The sequence below is a fragment of the Odontesthes bonariensis genome, chromosome 11 (genome assembly GCF_027942865.1).
Source record: "Odontesthes bonariensis isolate fOdoBon6 chromosome 11, fOdoBon6.hap1, whole genome shotgun sequence".
NCBI classification, from domain to species: domain Eukaryota; kingdom Metazoa; phylum Chordata; class Actinopteri; order Atheriniformes; family Atherinopsidae; genus Odontesthes; species Odontesthes bonariensis.
This window is the reverse complement of record NC_134516.1, coordinates 25,037,439-25,059,490: the sequence shown is the minus strand read 5'-3', so window position 1 is coordinate 25,059,490 and position 22,052 is coordinate 25,037,439. Positions and strand designations below refer to the sequence as shown.

The 22,052-nt window shown below is 42.7% G+C and overlaps 7 non-coding genes across 7 annotated transcripts; 6 read left to right on the top strand and 1 right to left on the bottom strand.

Moving 5' to 3' along the window:
* The first annotated feature begins 3,647 nt into the window (after nt 1–3,647).
* Nucleotides 3,648–3,729, top strand: trnas-uga (transfer RNA serine (anticodon UGA)). The gene has a single exon. It is a non-coding gene; the product is annotated as a tRNA-Ser (tRNA).
* A 684-nt stretch (nt 3,730–4,413) lies between these two features.
* On the top strand, nt 4,414–4,495 carry trnas-aga (transfer RNA serine (anticodon AGA)). The gene has a single exon. It is a non-coding gene; the product is annotated as a tRNA-Ser (tRNA).
* Nucleotides 4,496–4,801: 306 nt separating this feature from the next.
* Nucleotides 4,802–4,883, top strand: trnas-uga (transfer RNA serine (anticodon UGA)). Its single transcript has one exon. It is a non-coding gene; the product is annotated as a tRNA-Ser (tRNA).
* Nucleotides 4,884–5,187: 304 nt separating this feature from the next.
* Nucleotides 5,188–5,269, top strand: trnas-uga (transfer RNA serine (anticodon UGA)). The gene has a single exon. It is a non-coding gene; the product is annotated as a tRNA-Ser (tRNA).
* Nucleotides 5,270–5,959: 690 nt separating this feature from the next.
* trnas-uga (transfer RNA serine (anticodon UGA)) lies at nt 5,960–6,041 on the top strand. The gene has a single exon. It is a non-coding gene; the product is annotated as a tRNA-Ser (tRNA).
* A 304-nt stretch (nt 6,042–6,345) lies between these two features.
* trnas-aga (transfer RNA serine (anticodon AGA)) lies at nt 6,346–6,427 on the top strand. The gene has a single exon. It is a non-coding gene; the product is annotated as a tRNA-Ser (tRNA).
* A 5,095-nt stretch (nt 6,428–11,522) lies between these two features.
* Nucleotides 11,523–11,595, bottom strand: trnav-aac (transfer RNA valine (anticodon AAC)). Its single transcript has one exon. It is a non-coding gene; the product is annotated as a tRNA-Val (tRNA).
* Between the last annotated feature and the right edge of the window lie 10,457 nt (nt 11,596–22,052).

Here is a 22,052-nt window from a genome sequence, read left to right as displayed (position 1 = left end):
AACAGCTCAGGCTGAGGTCAGATGGAAAACACATGATGAGCTGCTTCAGGAGGAACTTTACACAAGTCAGAGCGTACAGAAACTAAGTGAAAAGAATGCAAAATAAATGCTCAGTTTGATCCAAACTCCTGCAGCTGAGCGTGTAAAGAATGAAGGGGGGGGGGGGGCAGCAGGGCTTTACCACTGCTCGCCCCACCTTGTTTCAGCTCAGGTGTTTTCTGCTAAAGTCGACAACAGAAAATGTTTGAGGAAATCTAAGAGACAGTGGTGTCAGATAGAGATGGGCTTTAGGCCACGCCCACACAGAACCTTATCAGAAAGTAGAAATGGACTGTTCCTGTACAGCACTTTTATGATCTTAATGACCACTCAGAGCTTCAACACTACCTGCCACATTCAGCCACACTCACACAGCACGTCTTAGTCTGTAACTACAGGCTTTCTACTCAGTCACACACATTCATACACCCATGGATGCGTCGCTAGGCAACGTGGGGTTCAGCGTCTTCCACATGTGGCCGGGGAAGCCGGAGTGAAACCACCAACCTCCCCATTGGTGCCTGCTCTTGCTCCTGAGCTCCAGCTGCTCTTTCTCTGCATATCAGAGAATAGGCAAGGCAATTTTATTTATAGAGCACAATTCATACACAGGGCAATTCAAAGTGCTTCACAGCTACATACAATCACAAGAAGGCAATAAAATCATTAAAAAAAAATAAAATAAAGAAATAATAAAACAAACAAACAAAAAAAAACATTAAAATAATCATTAATTAATTCAAAAGTGAAGAGTGCAGATAAAATACTTTCAGGTGTCATATGCACAGCTAAATAGAACTGTTTTCAGCCTGGATTTAAACATTGTCAGAGTTGAGGCCTGTCTCACATCTTCCAGATTTTAGGGGCATAAAACTGAAACGCAGCCTCACCTTGTTTAGTCCTGACTCTGGGCACCAGCAGGAAACCCCTCCCTGGGGCAGGAGACCCCTCCCTGAGGTTCTCAGAGCCCGAGTTGGTTCATATGGCTCTAACATGTCAGAGATGTACTTTGGCGCTTGACCATGAAGAGACTTGTACACAAGCAGAGCTGTTTTAAAGCTGCCGTCGGCAACTTTTTTTAGTCATATTAGCTTGAACTGTCATGGGATTCTGGAAGTAGAATATTAAATAGGCTGTTTAGGAAAAATCCCAAATTCTGTAGCTCCCTCTGAAGCCTGTAATCATGCCTGCAAAAATCGAACGCTCCCGGCTGTTTTTAACCAATCACGTTAGGTTTATTATTGATCTATTATCTGAGCAGAACAGTCACCAACCACGTCTTTCATGCTGAGCGTGAGTCTGCCCCCAGCTTGTGTGCGCGTACACTGGTGTGAACTCACGTGCACAACCTCGTCCACAGAGGGGGAGGGACCTGAAAGTTGTATCAGTTCGAATTTTCCGACTTTAGACTCGGAATTTTGAAAACCTGCCAACGGCAGCCTTAAAGTCTATTCTCTGAGCGACAGGAAGCCAGTGCAGAGACCTGAGCGTATCTTAAGTTCACGTGCACTAGGATAGTAGATTTGCATACTCCACGCCCCAAATGATATCATATAAGGCTGTGCTTCCTCGCTCCTGTGCCAGGAAGTGTTGAGTGTTGAGTCATGAGAAAGGCATCAAGGCGCAAAAAGAACAACTTTAGGAGCTCTGAGACTGAAGTTCTGCTTTCAGAGATCCAGAAAGGAAAATTTGTCATTTTTAGCAGTGTCAGCAGTGGAATTACGGGACCTGCTAAAGCGAAGAAATGGGAAGCAATTACGAGTGCTGTTAATACCATGTCACCGAAATAAAAAATAAATGGTTTGATATGAAAATGGCTTAAAAAAACGTCTCGGCCTGGGCAGGCGATCGATGACTGCAACTAAAGCCGTGCAATCAGCTGTTGCCTCATCATGATGGCACTTTGATGGGGTGGTCCATGAGGGGGGTCTTCTGGCCTGACGCACTAAGGCATCCAAAAGTAGCAAGTCAGCCGCTGGTTACGCTTCCCGTTATATACAGATTCAAATGAACCTTTAATTAGTGCACAATTTAAGTTAAACAGAATAATGTCAGCATCACTATGGGGTATAATGTATATTTATTTATGTTTTCTTCAAAGTGATTAAATATACAATCCATTAGTCAAGCAAACTTGATTTGAATAACAGCGGACTATTTTACGAAACTCCTACGACAGCTCTGGATCACTCATAAATTCTGTTCGTACCTGAAAGAAAACGTAAAATACGAAAAGATTGCTGAATGTGCAAATTCTCTTAAATCACTCGTACGGACGATTTAAGAACAAATCTGTGCGTACGAACGCTTCTTGCATGAGGCCCAATGTGAGCTTGTACTTGAGCTCCCCCTACAGGTAGCAGATAAATACAGATGGGAACAGTGTGCAGAGGTTTCTGTTCAGTGTTCACATGTGTTTGGATCACTGTGCAGTCCACTGCACCAATGACAATGGGGAAACCTGTAATACAATGCAATGAGTATCTTACTCTGAATGTTAACATTGTAATTGTAACTGTAATTTAAAAAAAAAAATTCTTACCTGCAATCCTGTAGAACTTGATGTCACAGAGTCTTCTATGCCCAGGGAAGGAGATGAAGATGCTTGCAAGTCCTTTAATTGCGTTTTTTATTTCACTGCTAAAACAGTACAGGCAATGTGTGGGCGGGCACATTCTTAATAAAAAGTTGCTGCCATGTCCATTTTGGTTGCTTGCTTGCGCTTGACTCAGAGCGCGGATCTCAAACACATGAGAAGCTATACAGAATCATACGCGGCGGACAGCACAGCTTTATGCCAATTACGCACACAGGCTCCACACCTCCACACGCATCGCGTCTGCAATCATAACTCATCAGGGGAAATCACATTTTGCCAATATTTTAGAGACCCCCCAACATTTCCCAAATCATGTTTTCAGGGGGGTCTCTTGTCAGTTTCAGGGGGTCTCGGATCCCCCGAGTCCCCCGTAGTTCGAACACTGCCTAATTGTGATAATTTCAGTGGAGTGGTGAGTGTGATTTGTGCACTACTTACGCATTCAGGAGGTCAGCAATGGTTTGCCACGCTTGCTCCCTTTGTTTTTTAACTGTGGCAGTATTTCCTTTTTGTTTTATTTTCTCCGTCACCTCTTCATATGCTTCCATTAATAATTATTGCTCCGCTGGGGAGAAATGCGCCGCCCTTGTTGCCATGGTGAATCAGTGAATCTATGATCGATCGTGGGGTCTATTTAAGAAAGCCGTGTGCAGCACTTATCCAGGATCGCTTTCAGCTGGCTTAATGAATCCGTGTCTGCTCATCCTGGATTGGCCTTTGTGCAACCAACTAAGCCTGGGCGCCCATGTTTTGGATTCCTTGAACCTGGCTAAGTAATTCATCCTGGATGTCTAAATCCTACTTTTGTGCAACGGGCCCCTGCACAGATTGATCTCTGAAGACACAACTACTTCCTCTCACATATTTCGAAGACTGACCATTTCTAACAAACAAACAAAAAAGCTTTTTCTTGATCGTCATATCTTAGGTCTCTCTCAGGAGTTGAAGTCCTTCATGAAAATGATGATTTGTAACCGTTGAATGTCAAAGGTGAACACAAGTGTATGTCGTTGTCGTGGCCAAGAGGTTAAGGCGATGGATTTGAAATCCATTGGGGTCTCCCCGCGTAGGTTAGAGTCCTGCCGACAACGATAACATTATTGACTCAGGGTTGCGAAAAGTTAACCTGGAAAGAAGCACAAGTTCCTTGGGCCATTTGATTAAACAAAACAAAGGCCAGATCACATGTTGATCACATGAACTCCTGCACAGATTGATCTCTGAAGACACAGCTTCCTCCTCTGACCCATTTTGAAAGATTGACCATTTCTAACAAACAAACAAAAAAGCTTTTTCTTGATCGCCATAACTTACGTCTGTCTCAGGAGTTGAATTCCTTCATGAAAATGATGATTTGTAACCGTTGAATGTCAAAGATGAACATACATGTATGTCGTTGTCGTGAGGTTAAGGGGATGGATTAGAAATCCATTGGGGTCTCCCCGCGTAGGTTCAAATCCTGCCGACAACGATAACATTATTGACTCAGGGTTGCGAAAAGTTAACCTTTAAAGAAGCACAAGTTCCTTGGACCATTTGATTAAACAAAACAAAGACCAGATAACATGTTGATCACATGAACTCTTGCACAGATTGATCTCTGAAGACACAGCTCCTTCCTCTGACCCATTTTGAAAGATTGACCATTTCTAACAAACAAACAAAAAAGCTTTTTCTTGATCGCCATAACTTAGGTCTGTCTCAGGAGTTGAAGGCCTCCATGAAATTGATGATTTGTAACCGTTGAATGTTAAAGGTGAACACGAGTGTATGTCGTTGTCGTGGCCGAGAGGTTAAGGCGATGGATTAGAAATCCATTGGGGTCTCCCCGCGTAGGTTCGAGTCCTGCCGACAACGATAACATTATTGACTCAGGGTTGCGAAAAGTTAACCTGGAAAGAAGCACAAGTTCTTTGACCATTTGATGAAAAAAAAAAACAGAGGGCAGATGTGTCTTTGATCACATGAACTTCTGCACAGATTGATCTCTGAAGACACAACTCCTTCCTCTGACCCATTTTGAAAGATTGACCATTTCTAACAAACAAACAAAAAAGCTTTTTCTTGATCGCCATAACTTAGGTCTGTCTCAGGAGTTGAAGTCCTTCATGAAAATGATGATTTGTAACCGATGAATGTCAAAGGTGAACACAAGTGTATGTCGTTGTCGTGGCCGAGAGGTTAAGGCGATGGATTTGAAATCCATTGGGGTCTCCCCGCGTAGGTTCAGGTCCTGCCGACAATGATAACATTATTGACTCAGGGTTGCGAAAAGTTAACCTGGAAAGAACCACAAGTTCATTAGACTATTTGATGAAACAAAACAGAGGGCAGACGTGTCGTTGATCACATGAACTCTTGCACAGATTGATCTCTGAAGAGACAGCTCCTTCCTCTGACCCATTTTGAAAGATTGACCATTTCTAACAAACAAACAAAAAAGCTTTTTCTTGATCGCCATAACTTAGGTCTGTCTCAGGAGTTGAAGTCCTTCATGAAAATGATGAGTTTTAACCTTTGAATGTCAAAGGTGAACACAAGTGTATGTCGTTGCTGTGGCCGAGAGGTTAAGGCGATGGATTTGAAATCCATTGGGGTCTCCCTGCGTAGGTTCAAATCCTGCCGATAACGATAACATTATTGACTCAGGGTTGCGAAAAGTTAACCTGGAAAGAACCACAAGTTCATTAGACTATTTGATGAAACAAAACAGAGGGCAGACGTGTCGTTGATCACATGAACTCTTGCACAGATTGATCTCTGAAGAGACAGCTCCTTCCTCTGACCCATTTTGAAAGATTGACCATTTCTAACAAACAAACAAAAAAGCTTTTTCTTGATCGCCATAACTTAGGTCTGTCTCAGGAGTGGAAGTCCTTCATGAAAATGATGATTTGTAACCGTTGAATGTCAAAGATGAACATACATGTACGTCGTTGTCGTGGCCGAGAGGGTAAGGTGATGGCTTAGAAATCCATTGGGGTCTCCCCGCGTAGGTTCGAGTCCTGCCGACAACGATAACATTAATGATTCAAGGTTGCTTAAAGTTAACCTGGAAAGAAGCACAAGTTCCTTGGACCATTTGATTCAACAAAACAAATGCCAGATAACATGTTGATCACATGAACTTCTGCACAGATTGATCTCTGAAGACACAGCTCCTTCCTCTGACCCATTTTGAAAGATTGACCATTTCTAACAAAAAAACAAAAAAGCTTTTTCTTGATCGCCATAACTTAGGTCTGTCTCAGGAGTTGAAGTCCTTCATGAAAATGATGAGTTTGAACCTTTGAATGTCAAAGGTGAACACAAGTGTATGTCGTTGCCGTGGCCGAGAGGTTAAGGCGATGGATTTGAAATCCATTGGGGTCTCCCCGCGTAGGTTCAGGTCCTGCCGACAACGATGACTTTACTGACTCAGGGTTGCGAAAAGTTAACCTGGAAAGAACCACAAGTTCCTTAGACTATTTGATGAAACAAAACAGAGGGCAGACGTGTCGTTGATCACATGAACTCTTGCACAGATTGATCTCTGAAGAGACAGCTCCTTCCTCTGACCCATTTTGAAAGATTGACCATTTCTAACAAACAAACAAAAAAGCTTTTTCTTGATCGCCATAACTTAGGTCTGTCTCAGGAGTTGAATTCTTTCATGAAAATGATGATTTGTAACCGTTGAATGTCAAAGATGAACGAACATGTACGTAGTTGTCGTGGCCGAGAGGTTAAGGCGATGGATTAGAAATCCATTTGGGTCTCCCAGCGTAGGTTCGAGTCCTGCCGACAACGATAACATTATTGACTCAGGGTTGCGAAAAGTTAACCTGGAAAGAAGCACAAGTTCCTTAGACTATTTGATGAAACAAAACAGAGGGCAGACGTGTCGTTGATCACATGAACTCTTGCACAGATTGATCTCTGACGATAACACTATTGACTCAGGGTTGTGAAAAGTTAACTTCAGACTTTTGCTGCACAACGCCTCTTGGTGTAAAATGCAGTGAAAGTTCCAGAATACCTGGTCTGGGTTAGCCTCTCGTACCTTTTCTCTCAACTTGACGACAACTCCGGACTTTCTTCCTACCATGGAAGGTGCACCATCCGTAGCCACACTGACAGCACGACTCCAGTCCACCTCCAGATTGTCAAGGGCCCCGACAAGGCTAACAAACACGTCGTTAGCTGTAGTCGTTTCTGTCATGGGTACCACGGAAACAAACTCCTCCGTGACATTTAAGGCAGCATCCACTCCGCGAATAAATATCGCCAACTGATCCGTATCAGTCACATCAGTGCTCTCGTCAAGAGCAATGGAGAACGCGACGAAGGATTTAATCTTTTCTTTAAGTTGGCTATGCAAGTCTCTGGAGAGCTCTTCCACTCTCTCGGTCATTGTTGGTCGGGATAAGCTGATGTTCGCAAGAGCTTGTCGATTTTCTGAACACACTAGCTCGGCTGCCTTTATCATGCAGGTCCTCACGAATTCGCCCTCAGAGAAAGGCTTGGAAGCTTTGGCTATCTCCCATGCGATGACATAGCTCGCCTTCACTGCCCATAAACATGAAATAAAATGTTAAGTTAGTATTGAGAATGAGGAGTCGCGGTCGGCCATGTTGGCAGGAGACGCTGTTGGTTGCCAGGGGCAACGCCATCAGAACTTAACGGAGGCGCGCCGAGACAGAAATCCCCGTTCGAAAACAGCTGCAGTTAACGTAAAAATAAGAATTTGAGAAGATATACAATTAAAAAGAACCTTCATATGTCTCTCGGCATTTCGAGAAAGCCGCTTGCTGTTTTTGGAGGGATGAGGCTAGCTCGTTTAGCTTTTGTGTCCTACGTTGCCCTGTGTAGTCGTTGTACTTCTCCTGATGGGTCTCGTAATGTCGTCTGATGTTGTACTCCTTTGGCACAGCCACTTGTTGCGAACAAATTAAACACACTGGTTTGCCCCTCACTTCCCAAAAGAAATACTTTTCTTTCCATCTCTCCTGAAAGATTCTACATTCAGAGTCAACCTTCCGCTTTTTAGACAACATCCTTCCTGACTGATGTCGCGCGACTCGTCAGTCAGTACCTTGGACAGTGCACGCGCTGCCCGTCTCTGTTGCAGCGCGTGCACTGGTCTCTGTCCAAGGTACTGAGACCGGCACGAGCGAGAGACAAACTGTTGGATTACGTGAAAATTAATTAAATGAATATTATACTTAAAACCATTAACACTCTGGGGTCTAATGCCCACCGGTGGGCATTTTTGACACATCTCCAAAAACACATCTGTAACTCTGTGAGTTTTTGTCATTCAAACATATAAGTGACACCATTAAAAACCTTGAAACTTCTAGTTTTCAAATATATATATTTTATAAATAAATTATATAGCTGGCCCTTTTTAAAGAGAGTGAACAGAAATCTTTGGATTTTCTGTAGTCGCAGACTGCAGCAGCTTCCTAGGCCACACCCATTGCTATTCACATGTAAAGTACCAGGTGATTGAGCGGCTATTCACAGGTGAGAACACGCCCCATTCAGCCAGCATGTGGGGGAAGGCAGCAATGTCCTGCCAGTGACAGACAATTATCACATGGAGAGTGACAGGGGGGTGGGGGGAATCAGGGGTGTTACACACCCATCTAATTAGTATTCAACGCTCAGAGACACTGGCCCTCATTTATCAAGCCGTCGTAGAAAGCATCGTAGATATGAGCGGAGAACTCGTCGTACGCAGAGGCTCAAGTGAGATTTACAGAACATGCGTACCACACCAATCCCATCGTAAAACAGAGCGGCTGTTGATAAATCCGGCGGCCGAAATCCATCGTAATGATCCTAACCACGCCTTCTACAAAAGGGGGCTGAGAGGCCGCACCTCTAGAGTTTGCGACATGGATAGACGAAAGGCGGCAAAGAAACGCTGCCAACAGCGTCGACAGCTGGGACGGCTGTCAACAGCGTTGGCGATGTAAATCGCAGACCGGACGAGGTATGTATTTTCCCCTACTGTGATGGTCAATAAAATGTGATAAACTCCAGATTAAATTAAATCTAAAATTGAGCGACGTTTTACTTTTTCTCCAGTAAGATCAGGAAGAAGTGGTCCGATATGAAATTGGCCAAAAAAGAAGGTCGCAGCTCTCCGACGCAGCATGTCACAAACGGGGGGGGGGGGGGATCCAGGTTTGGATTTGAGTGCCTTGGAGGAGAGGGTGGCTGGCCTGATCGGAGCTACGTCCTCATCAGGCGTGCCAGGGAAACTTGACACTGATGCGCCCATGTCAGAGCTCGAGAATGGTAAGAATGACTGCACACCCAAGACGTTTAAATAACACAGTTGCTTTAATTTTCAACACAAATGAGGTTCCTAATCAAACTAATATTTTTCATTCACAGATGAATCCGAAGTGGCATCCGGGCAACCTGACCCGCGCAACGAATACGCGGCCCCGTCAACAACCGAAGCCTCTGCCTCTGCCCCCCGGTCTGCAGCGTCACACCGGCCAGCCGTGTTAACCACAGAGGTCCTAGAAAGACAAACAGAGATCGTGAAGTGGATGATGGCTTTAACACACACCATGCAATCTATTGACAGTACATTGAAAGACATAAATGAAACACTGAAGTCACAGAATAAATGCTGAAAGAAATCGTTGTTCTCCTTTCTTTTTTCCTTGAATAACAGAATGCTTACCGAAAGTCAGAATCGCTGAATAAGTTCCTCTCTCCTCCTGAGCGCTCTTGGCTGTGCAGGCTGGTGGAAGGGATCTCTGGGTGCGTGGTCCTCTGGATGTACATCTGGAAATGGCACTCCATTTTTTTGGGCAATGTTATGGAGATCCCCGCATGCAATAATAATATTGCATACCTTTTCGGGCGTATAGGGTTCCCCCCGCAGCCGAGAGACAGATCCAGCTTTAGGAGCCCTATACAGCTCTCCACAGTGGCACGCGTGCGCGTATGCGCAGTGTTAAAGCGCCTCTCTTGTTCGGTGTGAGGGTGCACGGTTGAATAATGAGCCATCACTCTTCCAAATACGGAGTTGTACTTGTTTAATTTATTTAATTTGCGTTTATGTTTATATTTATGTTGAAGTCAAATAAAACATGGGCCTTCTTTGAAGTGATAAGTCTGTAATTTTAACCAAGGGATTTGTTGCGACTCCTGAGGCACGCACTAGTGACGCTGCTGTGTTGCAGTCACCGCAAGTCAAAATGGAAAAGTGCGTACACGGCCTCAGACCTGTCGTGGCGATTTCATCTTTCCTGCGCTCACGATGGATTTGATAAATGCCAACCTTTGTGCAGAAAAGAACGTACACACGACCTACGCACGTTTTTCGTCTTACGCAAGTTTGATAAATGAGGGCCACTGCCTGGAGTTACAAAAACTTTTTTAGAGTTTGTGTGAAAACAACAAAACATTTCTGACTGCACTTTTTACTTTTATGCAGCCAACACTTTTGTTTACAAGGTTCAACCTTCAAAAGTCTTGGCTAGATATATTTATAGTGTGTTTTCTTGCACTGTTTGAAGACCTCTAAAACTTGTTTTTTTGTACAGTTGTGTTTCCCCTCAATTGAAATAAAACTTGTTTGTATTACATTCACTTCACTCTCATATTGTTTTTTGTTAGGCTTCTCAGAATACAACCATATGTGTCACTTTTGCATAGATGTTTACAGTTAGTTGAAATACTTGAAAATGTCAAGGTGATGACAACTGCCTCAAAGTCTCTGAAAAGGCCCTAGACTATGTACACACGTAGCCGGGTATTTTTAAAACCGAACGTTTCCCCCCCTCCGTTTATAAAAAAATCTGTATCCACATTACCTCGTTTTCGAAAAAAACACCTTCCACACATAACCGAACATTTGCGTTTTCACCTGTCTTGACAACCCAAATGCATTTGCTGTTTTGCGCAATCTGCCCTCGTCAGCTAAATAATAAAGTGTGCACGCCACTTTTTTGAGCACACGGACAGGTGATCGCATGACAGTGGACTGCCCCTCGATATGAGGACGTCATAATTCCGACAGCGACAGGAGTGAGGACCGGGACATGTGGAAATTGTCACGCCATTCCTCTGGGAGTACGACTTGGGTGTGTAAAATCAAGGCAGTAAACAGCGCCTGCACAATAATAACCACCACAGTTCTCAAGGCATCCATGCTTCTTCAGTAAACAAAGGTCGCACTTTAGACTTTAAAGGAGATCTGTTGTTGTTTTGGCGCATATTGTGACGTTCGAAAACGCAAATCTCCGGTTATCTGTCTACACGCAGCTGCATAAACGGAGTTTTCAAAAATCTTCACTTTGCCCGGAGTTTTTAAAAACATGCCTTTACGATGCGTTTTTATGCGTTTTCATGTGGACGACAGGTCCAGACGTAGAAAAATATATTCGTTTTAGCAGATACCCGGCTACGTGTGGATGGGGCCTTAGACACAAGGGGGTTAAGGATCAAAAAACAAAAGTAGATTTAAATTTGTTGATAATAGTATTATTTATTTAAATAAAAAAAAAACTTCTCAACCACTGATGTAACCGGGCCGGTTGTGATGTCCATTCGGGCCGGTTCCAGCCCGCGGGCCGTTACCATGGCATCAGTGCCATAGACCAATTCTAACTTGTTTAAAGAGGTAAAATATGTCTCCTTTAATACTCATAAAAGCTGCCATTTTCGCTCAGCAGCTAGGGATTCGCCTAAGTCCGTTTCACACCATAGCATCAGAAAATCCTTTCAAAACCTGCAAAAATGTACTTTACATGTCAAGAATAGCAGATGAGGCTCCCCTCCTATCCATAATTATGAATATGTTGATGTTGCTATCATTAACGTGCAGTCATACATCTTCACACAAGGATGAAATAAATAAAGGAGGAGCAAGTAATGTTTCCGCCCAGTTTCGAACTGAGGACCTTTCGCGTGTTAGGCGAATGTGATAACCACTACACTACGGAAACTGGAACCATGTCTATTCACTAGTGTTCCGGAAGCCAAAGAATGATGTAAGTTTTCCCAAATTTTGTTTCAACAAATTGAGTCAGAAGTGGGATTGTAACACACTCCTGTGGGAGAGCATGGATAAATAGAAGAATCGTAAATGAATATGCAAGAAGAAACCAAAAAAGATTCAACTATCAACACAGAGGTGTGATGTCACATACCATAGATCCTCTCATCTGGAATCGTGCACTCTGGTGTCATTTCACATCTGACTAGCCTACTCAACTCATCTTCTTTCCAGAACACAACCATGACAGCACACACCTGAAGTTTCCACCGAGATTTCAACTCAGATCACTGGATTCAGAGTCCAGAGTGCTGACCTTTACACCATGGAACCCCTTCCACAGTCAATTTACGCTCTCAGTCATGCAAATGCTTGACAATTCGCTGGTCAATGGTTAGAATCCGCCTGTTAAGCGGAGGAACAGGATTCGATTCCTTGACGGAAGGTTGCCATGTGATTGCTGCTGCTTGTGCTTTTTTGTTTGTTTGTGTTTGTGTGTTTGTTCTCTGCTTGTCTGCTTACAGGTGCTCCTGGTGCCTCTAAGGCTGGATTCCCCACAAAAGCCTTGGATTGTCTTCAGTTTTGTTTTTACAGGTGTAGCAGCTGGTTGTCTGATTTTTCATTGTTTTCTATGTTTGTCTCTTCATATTTCTGTTCCTTTTTTTCCCTTCTTCGCTCTCCCTCTCTCTCTGTCCCCCGGTCCGGTTCGGCACTATCACACTATCACATCATGTTAAGTATTGTAACAAAAATAAATAAATAAATAAGGAGTTGATGGGCATCAAGGGGAGCTTTACATTCATAAAGCAACCCTTGGTATAGCAAATGTGTTTGCCATAAACGGTATTCAGATTACAATTCTGCTGCCATAATGCTGGACAGGACAAGGGGTTTAAAAAAAAAAAAAAGAAGTGAGTGCTCATCAAACACAGCTCCAAAGCAGTCCCCAGGTCAGAGCCAGCCTTCTTTAGCAGTTTGCTCAGTTTCTTTGAGTCGCTGGCTCTGATGCTGCTGCCACAGCAGATGCTGCTGAAGAAAGATGGCACTCTGCACCACAGACTTATAAGAGATATGCAACAGGTAAACTCCCAGGTGTTCCTCAGCCACCTCTTCTCCTGGGATGGAGACGCTGTTTGGCTTAGTGGTGCTCCTCCTAAAATCAGCAGCTGAGGTGATTATTCCCACACCAGGCCACACAGTGGCTGCCCACCTCCCTGCCTCTTGTCCTTCCTTCCCTGGTTACCTGTCAGATTTAAAAAAAAAAACTGACATTATTCTGTCTTGGGAAACACTGCTGGTGGAAAACATGATACTGGCTGCTGAAAAACTGGCAGAAGTGGACCTTCCAACGTGACAGTGACAGGAAGTAATCAGCTGAAGTCGTCCAGAGATTAACAGAGAACACAAATCAACATTCTGGAATCCGGACTTCACTTCCATCCAGAATCTGTGGTTGGAACCACAGACCAGAAGAGACAGAACAGAAGCCTTCACAAAGCTGTGATGTCATCACTGTAGTGACATCACAAGTGATGTCATCTCTGATCTTGTTTGACATCACAAAGTTTCTACAGGCCAGACATTTTCACTGCTTTTTCACAGTTGGTCAGGAGTTTATCTGAAGAAACACGTCCAGGTTCTGAAGCAGATTTGAAAGTCACAGCAAACGGTTTTCACATCGCCTAAAAAACACTTAATTACTATCTTAAATAATCATTTTAACAAGCACTTAGAAACAACGCTTACTGTTTCCCTTCCTTAAGAACGGCTTCTTGACAGCCACCCTTCCATGGAGCCCATCTCTGATGAGGCTCGGGCCAACAGCCGATGGATCAGCTGAAGGTCCAGATGCATCTCTCAGCTCCTGTGTCAGGTCTTTGCTGGATTTTTTCCTCTTTCTTAAGGACATCACTTTCAGATATTGCTCATCTTCTGTAGATAGTTTTTTAGGTCTGACACTTCTTCTTTTGTCCTCCACTTGTCCAGTTTCCTCAGATGTTTTAAGGACACACTGCAGAGCAAGACGCTGGAGCAGATTCTGGCAGGCGCTGCCGCTCAGAACTGTGACAGCGACACAAAGGAAGCTCATTTAGAAACACTTCCTGGGACGTCTGAGGAGAGCCCATCTGCACCTGTTCAAAACGTGGCAAAGAAAGCCCTCAAAGTGTGCCCCGTTTGCTCTAAAGCATTTGATTGTGTCAGAACACTGAACAGACACACACAGTGCCACACGGACGATCGGCCCTATCACTGCATCCACTGCAACAAGCATTTTAAACACATGCACGGCTGAAAAGACACCAGATTTACGCCATTTGCCAGAAGAAGAGCACCCGTTTCTTTTGGAGAAAAGAGTCAAGAGCAGAAGTGAGCGGCACCGACCACCAACAGGGGTCGTCGCTGAAGATACCCGTGTGGTGCTCAAACTGCGGCAAACACTTCCAGTACGCGTCCGCCCTGAAGGAGCACCAGGAGAACCTCGTGGAAATGAGGGACCTCATGAAATGTGACGACTGCGGGAAGGAATTCAAGAGCATGACGATGCTCAACGTGCACCAGAGGATTCACGAGCCGCTGTACTGAGTTACATTCATCAGCCGCTTCAGTCAGATTGCCAAACACCTTATTGTCCTTTATGAAACACTTAGGTTGATCTGGTGATAAGGCTTATTCACCATTACATTATTTAGGATGTTCCATGTGCGCTTCATATTATTTTGATTTATTTGTAACATTTTATCATAATGTTGCTTCTTTAATTGCCTCAACATGTTGGTCAGCCTGTTTTTGTACATCTCAGCGTTTTTCAGCAACCTCTGTTCTAGTTTTGATAAAGTCTCCATAAAGTTTATTTTTCTTCTCACATGCATTTTTTAATGCCTTTGTTATCCGAGGTTTCTCAGCATAACTATGCTTATGTGAACATAAACCTGTTGGACAGTGTTTATCATAGAGAGATAAATAACAGTTGAAGAATGAATTGTCTGCAGTGTTTACTTCATCTGTATGAAACTCATTCCACTCTTGTTTTAAAGCTCATTTCTGAAGCATTAATTGCTTTAACAGTCCTTACCCTTTCATATCTACGCTTTTCTGTTTTCTTCCTCTGTAGCTGATCATTAAATGTTGCAAATACAGCTAAATGATCACTTACATCACTTATTACCAAACCACTATTTATACCAGTGTCCAAGGAATGTGTAAAAATGTTGTCAGTTAATGTTGCACTATCTGTGGCTCCTCTGCTCGGCTTTGTGATCAGTGGATACAAGCCTCTACCGTATAACGCAGCCAAGAAATCACAAGTTTGTTTAGGAGTATGTACCTTTAAGAGGTCCATGTTGAAATCACCACAGATCACAAGTGTTTTATTATCTGCTATAATTGTCTGTTTCAACGCTTCAGGCTTGTGCCTCTTGTTTAAAACTTAATAACAATTGCAGGCTTGGATTTGTTCTCCTTTCATGCAAAAGTGCAGCAAGCTGATAATTGTTGATTTTCAAGATGAATGTTCTTACTTGCCTTGAAGTGAACCACTTGTTCATTTACATCCTCCACTCAACCTGATAGCCATTAAATACTGTGTCTTCTGAGCTGGTTTGGTGGTTCAACAACAAAACAAATGTAATGAAGTTTTAAAACTGCAGCGAAAGAGATGGAATAAATGGAGATCTGACACATTACGAACTACAGGACAGTTAGGATTATCTGTTGTTTGCATGGAGATAAAACAGGTTTTAAAGGTGTTGCAGCTAACATTCAGAAACACTTGGTGTAACTCCAGAGCACCAGAGCCTCTGACCAAAAGAGAAACTAATATAAACTTATTTACCTGAAGAACTTCAGCAGCTCATAAGGCACTTTATCTGGAGAGTGGGTGGCTCTGGTCTTATCTGGCTCTTTGCTAGAGGCCTTTTAGGCCAGAGGATGTGAGCTCTTAGGATTACCATGACCTGGATGAGTGAGAATCTTCATCAACATGCTGTGTGTGCTGATGCTAACTGTAAAGATGTGAAGCTCAGACAGGAGAGCTGCTTGTTGTATGAGGACACAGTGTGTGTCTTATATGGAGGTGGAAGCCTGGCTCAAATGTAGAAATCATTTCTTTGTATGTTACTGATTTAAATGTGTCCTCTCAGTGGCTATGAAGTACTGTCAGTAATACTGAGCGGGACTCTGCATTTATGGAGATGTGTCTCCCTCTGGTGGCGAATAGAGGAACTGCACGATGTCAGTTTGATGAAGCGTTCAACTAAAGGAGGAAGTGAAAGTCTTCCAGTGGTTCCTGCAGAATCCTGACTTACTGGATGGTTTCCTGCCATGAAAAAGCTCCGTCTGCAGAAGACGAGCAGAACGGAGCCAGCGGGCCTGATGCTGCAGATGTGCTGAACACCACAGATGCAATGGTTGGGACAAAGATGGTTGGAGAGAAGACACAGAGGAGTGAAGGCCAGCTGTAGAAAGAAAAGCACCTCCAGATCTGCTGTCTGATGCTGATATCAGTGAAAATGGGCTTCTTCTTCTTCTCCTGTCTGATGATGTGCTCAGTAATTTCAGTGATACATCCCTCAGGTTCAGGCTTGGTTGGTCTGGTGAACACCTTTACTTTCTCTCACAGCCTGCTGTGTTTTTCACTGACTGATTCCATCTGAGTTATGAAGGCAAAACAGGAAACTATGAAAAGATGAGAAAAACATCTGGATTGGACTGATGTGTGTGTGTCCCGTTACTTTAGAAAGCCTGAACTTATAAAGGTTCCTATGGTGACGATGTATTCTGATAGTGTTGTATGAGTTTTATAAACTCTGAGGTGTCAAACAGAAGCTGTGAACATTACAAGTGTCGCTGCTGCCTCCAGAACCACTTCCGCTACACCGGCTTCAGGAGCCAGTAGGAACTTTGTCCGTCTCTCATTCAATTTTAAAGTGTAGATAGTGAGACCGTGCCTCTCCGAAGCGCAGATGGCGTGACCATAGTGAAATAAAGAGACTTCTTTTAGAGATCCCAAGGTCGAGATCTAAACAGTGGGGTGATCGTTCCTTTGCCATAGACTGTGGAACAAACTGCCCCCTGGCATCCGCACCATCACTGATCTCGGCCTTTTTTAAATCGAAGTTTAAGACCCACCTTTTTAGACTGGCGTTCGAACTCTGATTAGGGCCACTATGCATCCATTCTATCCGCTCTTTTTTAATTATAGTAATTTTACACAAAGTTTATTCAATCCATTTTATTGCACTTGTGGAAGGCTTTTAATGCCCTGCAGCACTTTCAGCACTTTTACAATTTCTGAATGGTGTTTTATGTTTTGTTTTATGTATTGTTGTTTTTATCCTGTTGTAAAGTACTTTGAGTACCAGTTGGCTATTGTAAAGGGCTATATAAATAAAGTTTGATTGATTGATTGATTGATTGATTGTATTGTCTATGGCCCGTTCTCTCCCGTTATATGGATATCTAATACTCTTCCGAAGGATGCCGACTTTCACCAAACTGTTATCGGTGAGTAGATGAACGTGTTCTATGCCAGAAATAAGGTCCAGGTTTAAAAAAAAAAAAACTTCCCCTTTAATGCAAAACAATCAGTCAGAAACTGGAGTTGGAGGAACCCATGAAATGTAGATCAGGGCCTATTACACACTAAATACTGCAAGTCCTGCAAAACAGTTTTTATACACACTTTAATATTTACAAATCACACAAACACCAAAGAACCATTCAGGGTCATATAAGCAAGCAACAAGTGTCCATCAGAATGCAATATATATGAGCTCCAACTCAGTGGGCCAGAATTACAAAGAGATGAGCAGAGAATCCACTAAAGTGTTGCACATTCCAGGACTTCACTCCACATCAGAACACCCACGGAAGATGGGGAGCTATAACCAGGTCAGAACCAGCCTGTCAGTGAAATGTGGTAAATGTTAAGACCAGACTTTGAACTGCTGTTCAAGTTTACCTGTTGTTTCCTTCATTCATTTTCTCCTTATTTTGATCTTTTTTCCAGAACTACTTGGTCGAAAGGTGTAAAACATTAAAAGTACCGGGTTAAAGTTAGAAAAACATCATGTTTAGGTAATAAAATACACTTTTGGGGCAAAAACTTGGCCAACAAGACCAGGAGCTCCTGCCTTGTTGGGTTATTGGTTTCCCCATTTCCCGCGGTGCCTTAGACATTCTCTGGTTGCGTGCGCACATTCTGCGCATACGTGCATGAAGGCTGTATTAGCGTTCCCATGATCCTCAGCGACAGTTACCATGGGGAAAGATGAAACAGACCGGTCCTCGCACCAAAAGTGGAAGCTACAGAAAGTTCCACGGTATGGTCCAGAGCACGTTATAATGGCCTCACTCCAGCCATACATCCATATAATCAATGATATGTTCATGAATGGAGAGACACATCATGATATCTCACAGAAATGGCAAGAAATGGGTGTCCAGCGGGGATGCTCTAAGAGCAGTGTCCGGAGACTGCTTGCATTCTTGGAGCGGCCATCCTACCCATAGACACCCATAAAGTATTCAACATGCCACAGCACTGTGCGGCGTATTCCTGTGCAAATCGGCAGACGATTGCGAACAGGGTCGGGGGATTACTTTTCACAAGTAAGATTCAACATTATTATTGGTTGTATTTTGTGAATAAAATATTATTGTACTGTACTTATGTCCGCCAGCGAAATCGTAGCCAGCAAACATTAAGCTAAGCTATGGTTATAGCCGGTGTTCACCCGGCTATTAGGCCAACGGAGACTTTATAAATCATAAATTCCATAACACAGGCTTAGATTAAAACTGACACAAGAATGCTATTGTAGAAATAATGCAAATGTTGGTGGTATAACATTGACCAGCAAATTTTACAGCTGACACAGGCTGTATTGTTCACATGTAATTCTTTTATCCTAACAAGAGTAAGATACCTCTCATGTCTCACACCCACCCCACTTACTTAAAAATACAGACAACACAACATCTGACTGTAGAATAGTTTGCAAACAAGCTTACTAACACTTTCAGCAGCTTTGGTTTATTATCAACAGTTTGTTGACCCTAACCCTCTTAAGAAATGTGAAGGCAGAAGAAGGAAGAAAATAAGCTTGACCTCCTTTTTAAAATGTTTTTGTGTTGACTTTGTCGAATCTCACGTTTATATTTTGAAGGTTTCCCAAAGACAAAGATATGAGGAAGAAGTAGGAAGTTGTAATTTAGATTTTTTGTCGTAAAGTGGGTGTTACTGACGTCATCCTCGTGCTACTACCACAGACAGCCCACAGACCTGCTGCCTATTTATTCATTCGGCTAAAATTCAAAATGACAGTAACCCGGATTTTTTTAAGTAAGCGACGCACCTCCACGTTATCGTATGTATTATATTTTATATATCGTATGTCTTTTGCAAAATAACCTATTTTACATCACATATGTTACCAGGATATATTACTGTTAAGCCTACTATGAATATTAAAATACGCTGAATCATGTGTCTCGTATCATGCCTACATATATGAATTTTGCAGAAACAAAACCCCCGTGAAAATCAGTTTTGTATTCAAGCGAGTTATGATTGATGAGCTGACACTTCATTGCACCAGCCAGCCAGATTGCACTGAGTGGAGCGGATGACCGGGAAACCAATAACCCAAGAACGTAAATTAGATTTATTATTTCGTTTTAGTTTCCCTGTTTATTAAATGTTCTGTTTTGTGTTGGAAAAAGGGAGAACAAACACCAATTCCCTTTTTTTGGTCATACAGAAAAACGGGAAAACAAAATATGGATTCGTTATTTAGTTTTTCGTTTGCCAGATTCAATGGAATAGTTGAATGATCGGATGATACACAGACCGAGCAGCCTGAAGACCTTTGATCCTGCGACAGCCAATCAGAGCAGCCTGAAGACCTTTGATCCTGCGACAGCCAATCAGAGCAGTCGGAAGATGTTTGATCCTGCGACAGCCAATCAGAGCAGCCTGAAGACCTTTGATTCTGCGACAGCCAATAACATGATGACGTGATTAGTAAACTGAAAATATTTTCTTGTTTGGTTCATAATTGTTAATGGTTTCTTTTAGTGGTTATTTTGTTAGTTAGTTAGTTAAGTTAGTTATAGTTATGAAAGGGAATGTTTGAATTGCTACCAGTGTGTGTGCGTGTTATATAGTTCTGTTAAGAATGTGTTTTGAATAAAGTGTTTGTAGTTGTTTGTACTATTTTGTTTACTGGGTACTCCTTTGGTTCCTGAGTTGTGCGTTTGGGTTCAAGTGCTAGTTCTATTAGATAAACACATGCCACACAGACATGAGTTGTTTTGTTTTAACACATTCAAACCATTAAAATGGTACTCCACTTTGTCCGCACACCTGCAACATTTTGGCTCCAAAGGAGCAAAATGCAAGGTCACATTACAGGGTCTGACATGTTCACTCTTAACTGTAGGCTATGTCAGGGTGTATTTTACTGTAATCTCCAGCAATCCTGACATGGGCCCAACAGTGAGGAGGACCACCACATTGTCCAGATTGAATAATCTAGACACCAAACTGCTGAGCACCTTGTATTGAGAGCCCGCTGGGACCTGCACTGAGGCAGACAGGAAGAGGCTTCAGTGGTAATCAAAGCAGTAGTAGTATTAGCTAAACGAAGGAACAACATGAATAAGAAAAATCTGTGGAACTCTGTTATTTTATGTCAGGGACACTTTGTTTTTTCATATTCTTATTCCCAATCATACAAGGCTGTAAGACAAACATAATAAATCCCTGGAATAAGGGTGAAGCTTGTCCGCTGACATGTATACATACACAACTGCCATGAGCAAAGAGCAAAAGTTGGGGGGAGTTTCGCGTATTACATGGTAAGTGTCGCGGCGAGTTATGCTGTAAGACTGGAGAAGGTGGGAATTGGCCAGGAGTTAAGGCTGAGTTATACTTCTTTTTACTGCCCTTGCGCTTTCTTCTTGCGTTTATGTTAATGGCTCGAGACGTTTATACTTAATTTAGCTTTGCCGGCGCTTGCGTGTGCTGTGTGGCGATTCACTGCCAGGAGAGCAGGTGGAGTAGCGGGTTTTTTCAATGACAAGCCTACTATGATAAAAGGAAATTCACCGCCAGGACCTCTTCGAGTGATTCATGCTTCATCTTCTTGTAAATAGCCGGTATTTTGTCAGATTTTCAACACCTTGGGGGTCTAAACGACTACTTTCTCGCCTGAAAATGTTTCAAATGTTGCTAAAGTTATATATTTACAGAGAAATAGCTTAAGGGAAATCAGCTTTTCAGGCCGGCTGATTTCGGCTCGGGCAGGAGTGAAGTGCACTGTGTGTAAACGCTCTGCATGCTGTCAGATCGATGAGTATGACGTTTTCAAGTAGTAGGCTTGCGTCTTTTCTTGCGTAAAGTTTAGAAAATTGAGGTGACACACGCAAGCTCGCAATGGGGGGCTTGCAACCGCGCAAGGGCTTGCGTTTCTTCTTGCGTCTGGCTTTGCGTCTTGCGTTACCGACTATAAACCAGGCTTTAGGCTACACTGGAAGTCCGGGCAAAGTAGGAAATAAGTGAACGGAATGTACACTCTAATACACAGTCAGTATTGTGAAGTGTTACCTAAAGTCCTCTGTCATTGTACAGAGACGCTATGATTTGCTTGTACAGCACCTAAAAAAAAAACCTCACTGTTGTCTATATTCATAGACACACCCAGCCTCGCTTTCAATATAACACAAGCACTCACATTCTATAATTGCCATCAGCAAATTATATGAAAATAACATAAAACATCTTTTAAGAAGAAAAAAAAAGACGGTTGTTGCTCTCGTTTATTTAGTTTTAAGGTTAGTAGATGTGCAATGTTCAGCTGTCAGAAATGAAAGGCTAGCCTAATCTTTTGTCATATTTGGCTGTGATCACTTTTTTGTAGCCTATCATAATTTATATAGCCTATTATGTTCTCCCAAACAACCAGCTGTTGTAGTTCCACTTAACTAAAATAAATGCAGTCTACTACCTACAATGGGTGTATAAAAAGCGGAAATATGTTTGATATTAAATAAGCACGCTACTTTTATTTTGGCGTTACTTCCGCTTCCGGTCTGCCCGCCGTCATGTTCGAATGTAAGAAACGAAAAATGAAAAAAGTAATTTCCAAAAAACAAATTTTGTCCGTTATTTGATTTTGGTTTTTCGTTTTTTTAGGAAGACAGAAAAATCCGTTTTTGGTTTAAAACGAAAAAAGGAAAAAGGACAGCTATTTCCGTTTTTTCATTTTTTCGTTTTGACAGAAAAACGGATTATAGTTTGGTACCCGGACCCGACAGCCAATCAGAGTAGCCTGAAGAACTTTGATCCTGCGACAGCCAATCAGAGTAGCCTGAAGACCTTTGATCCTGCGACAGCCAATCAGATCA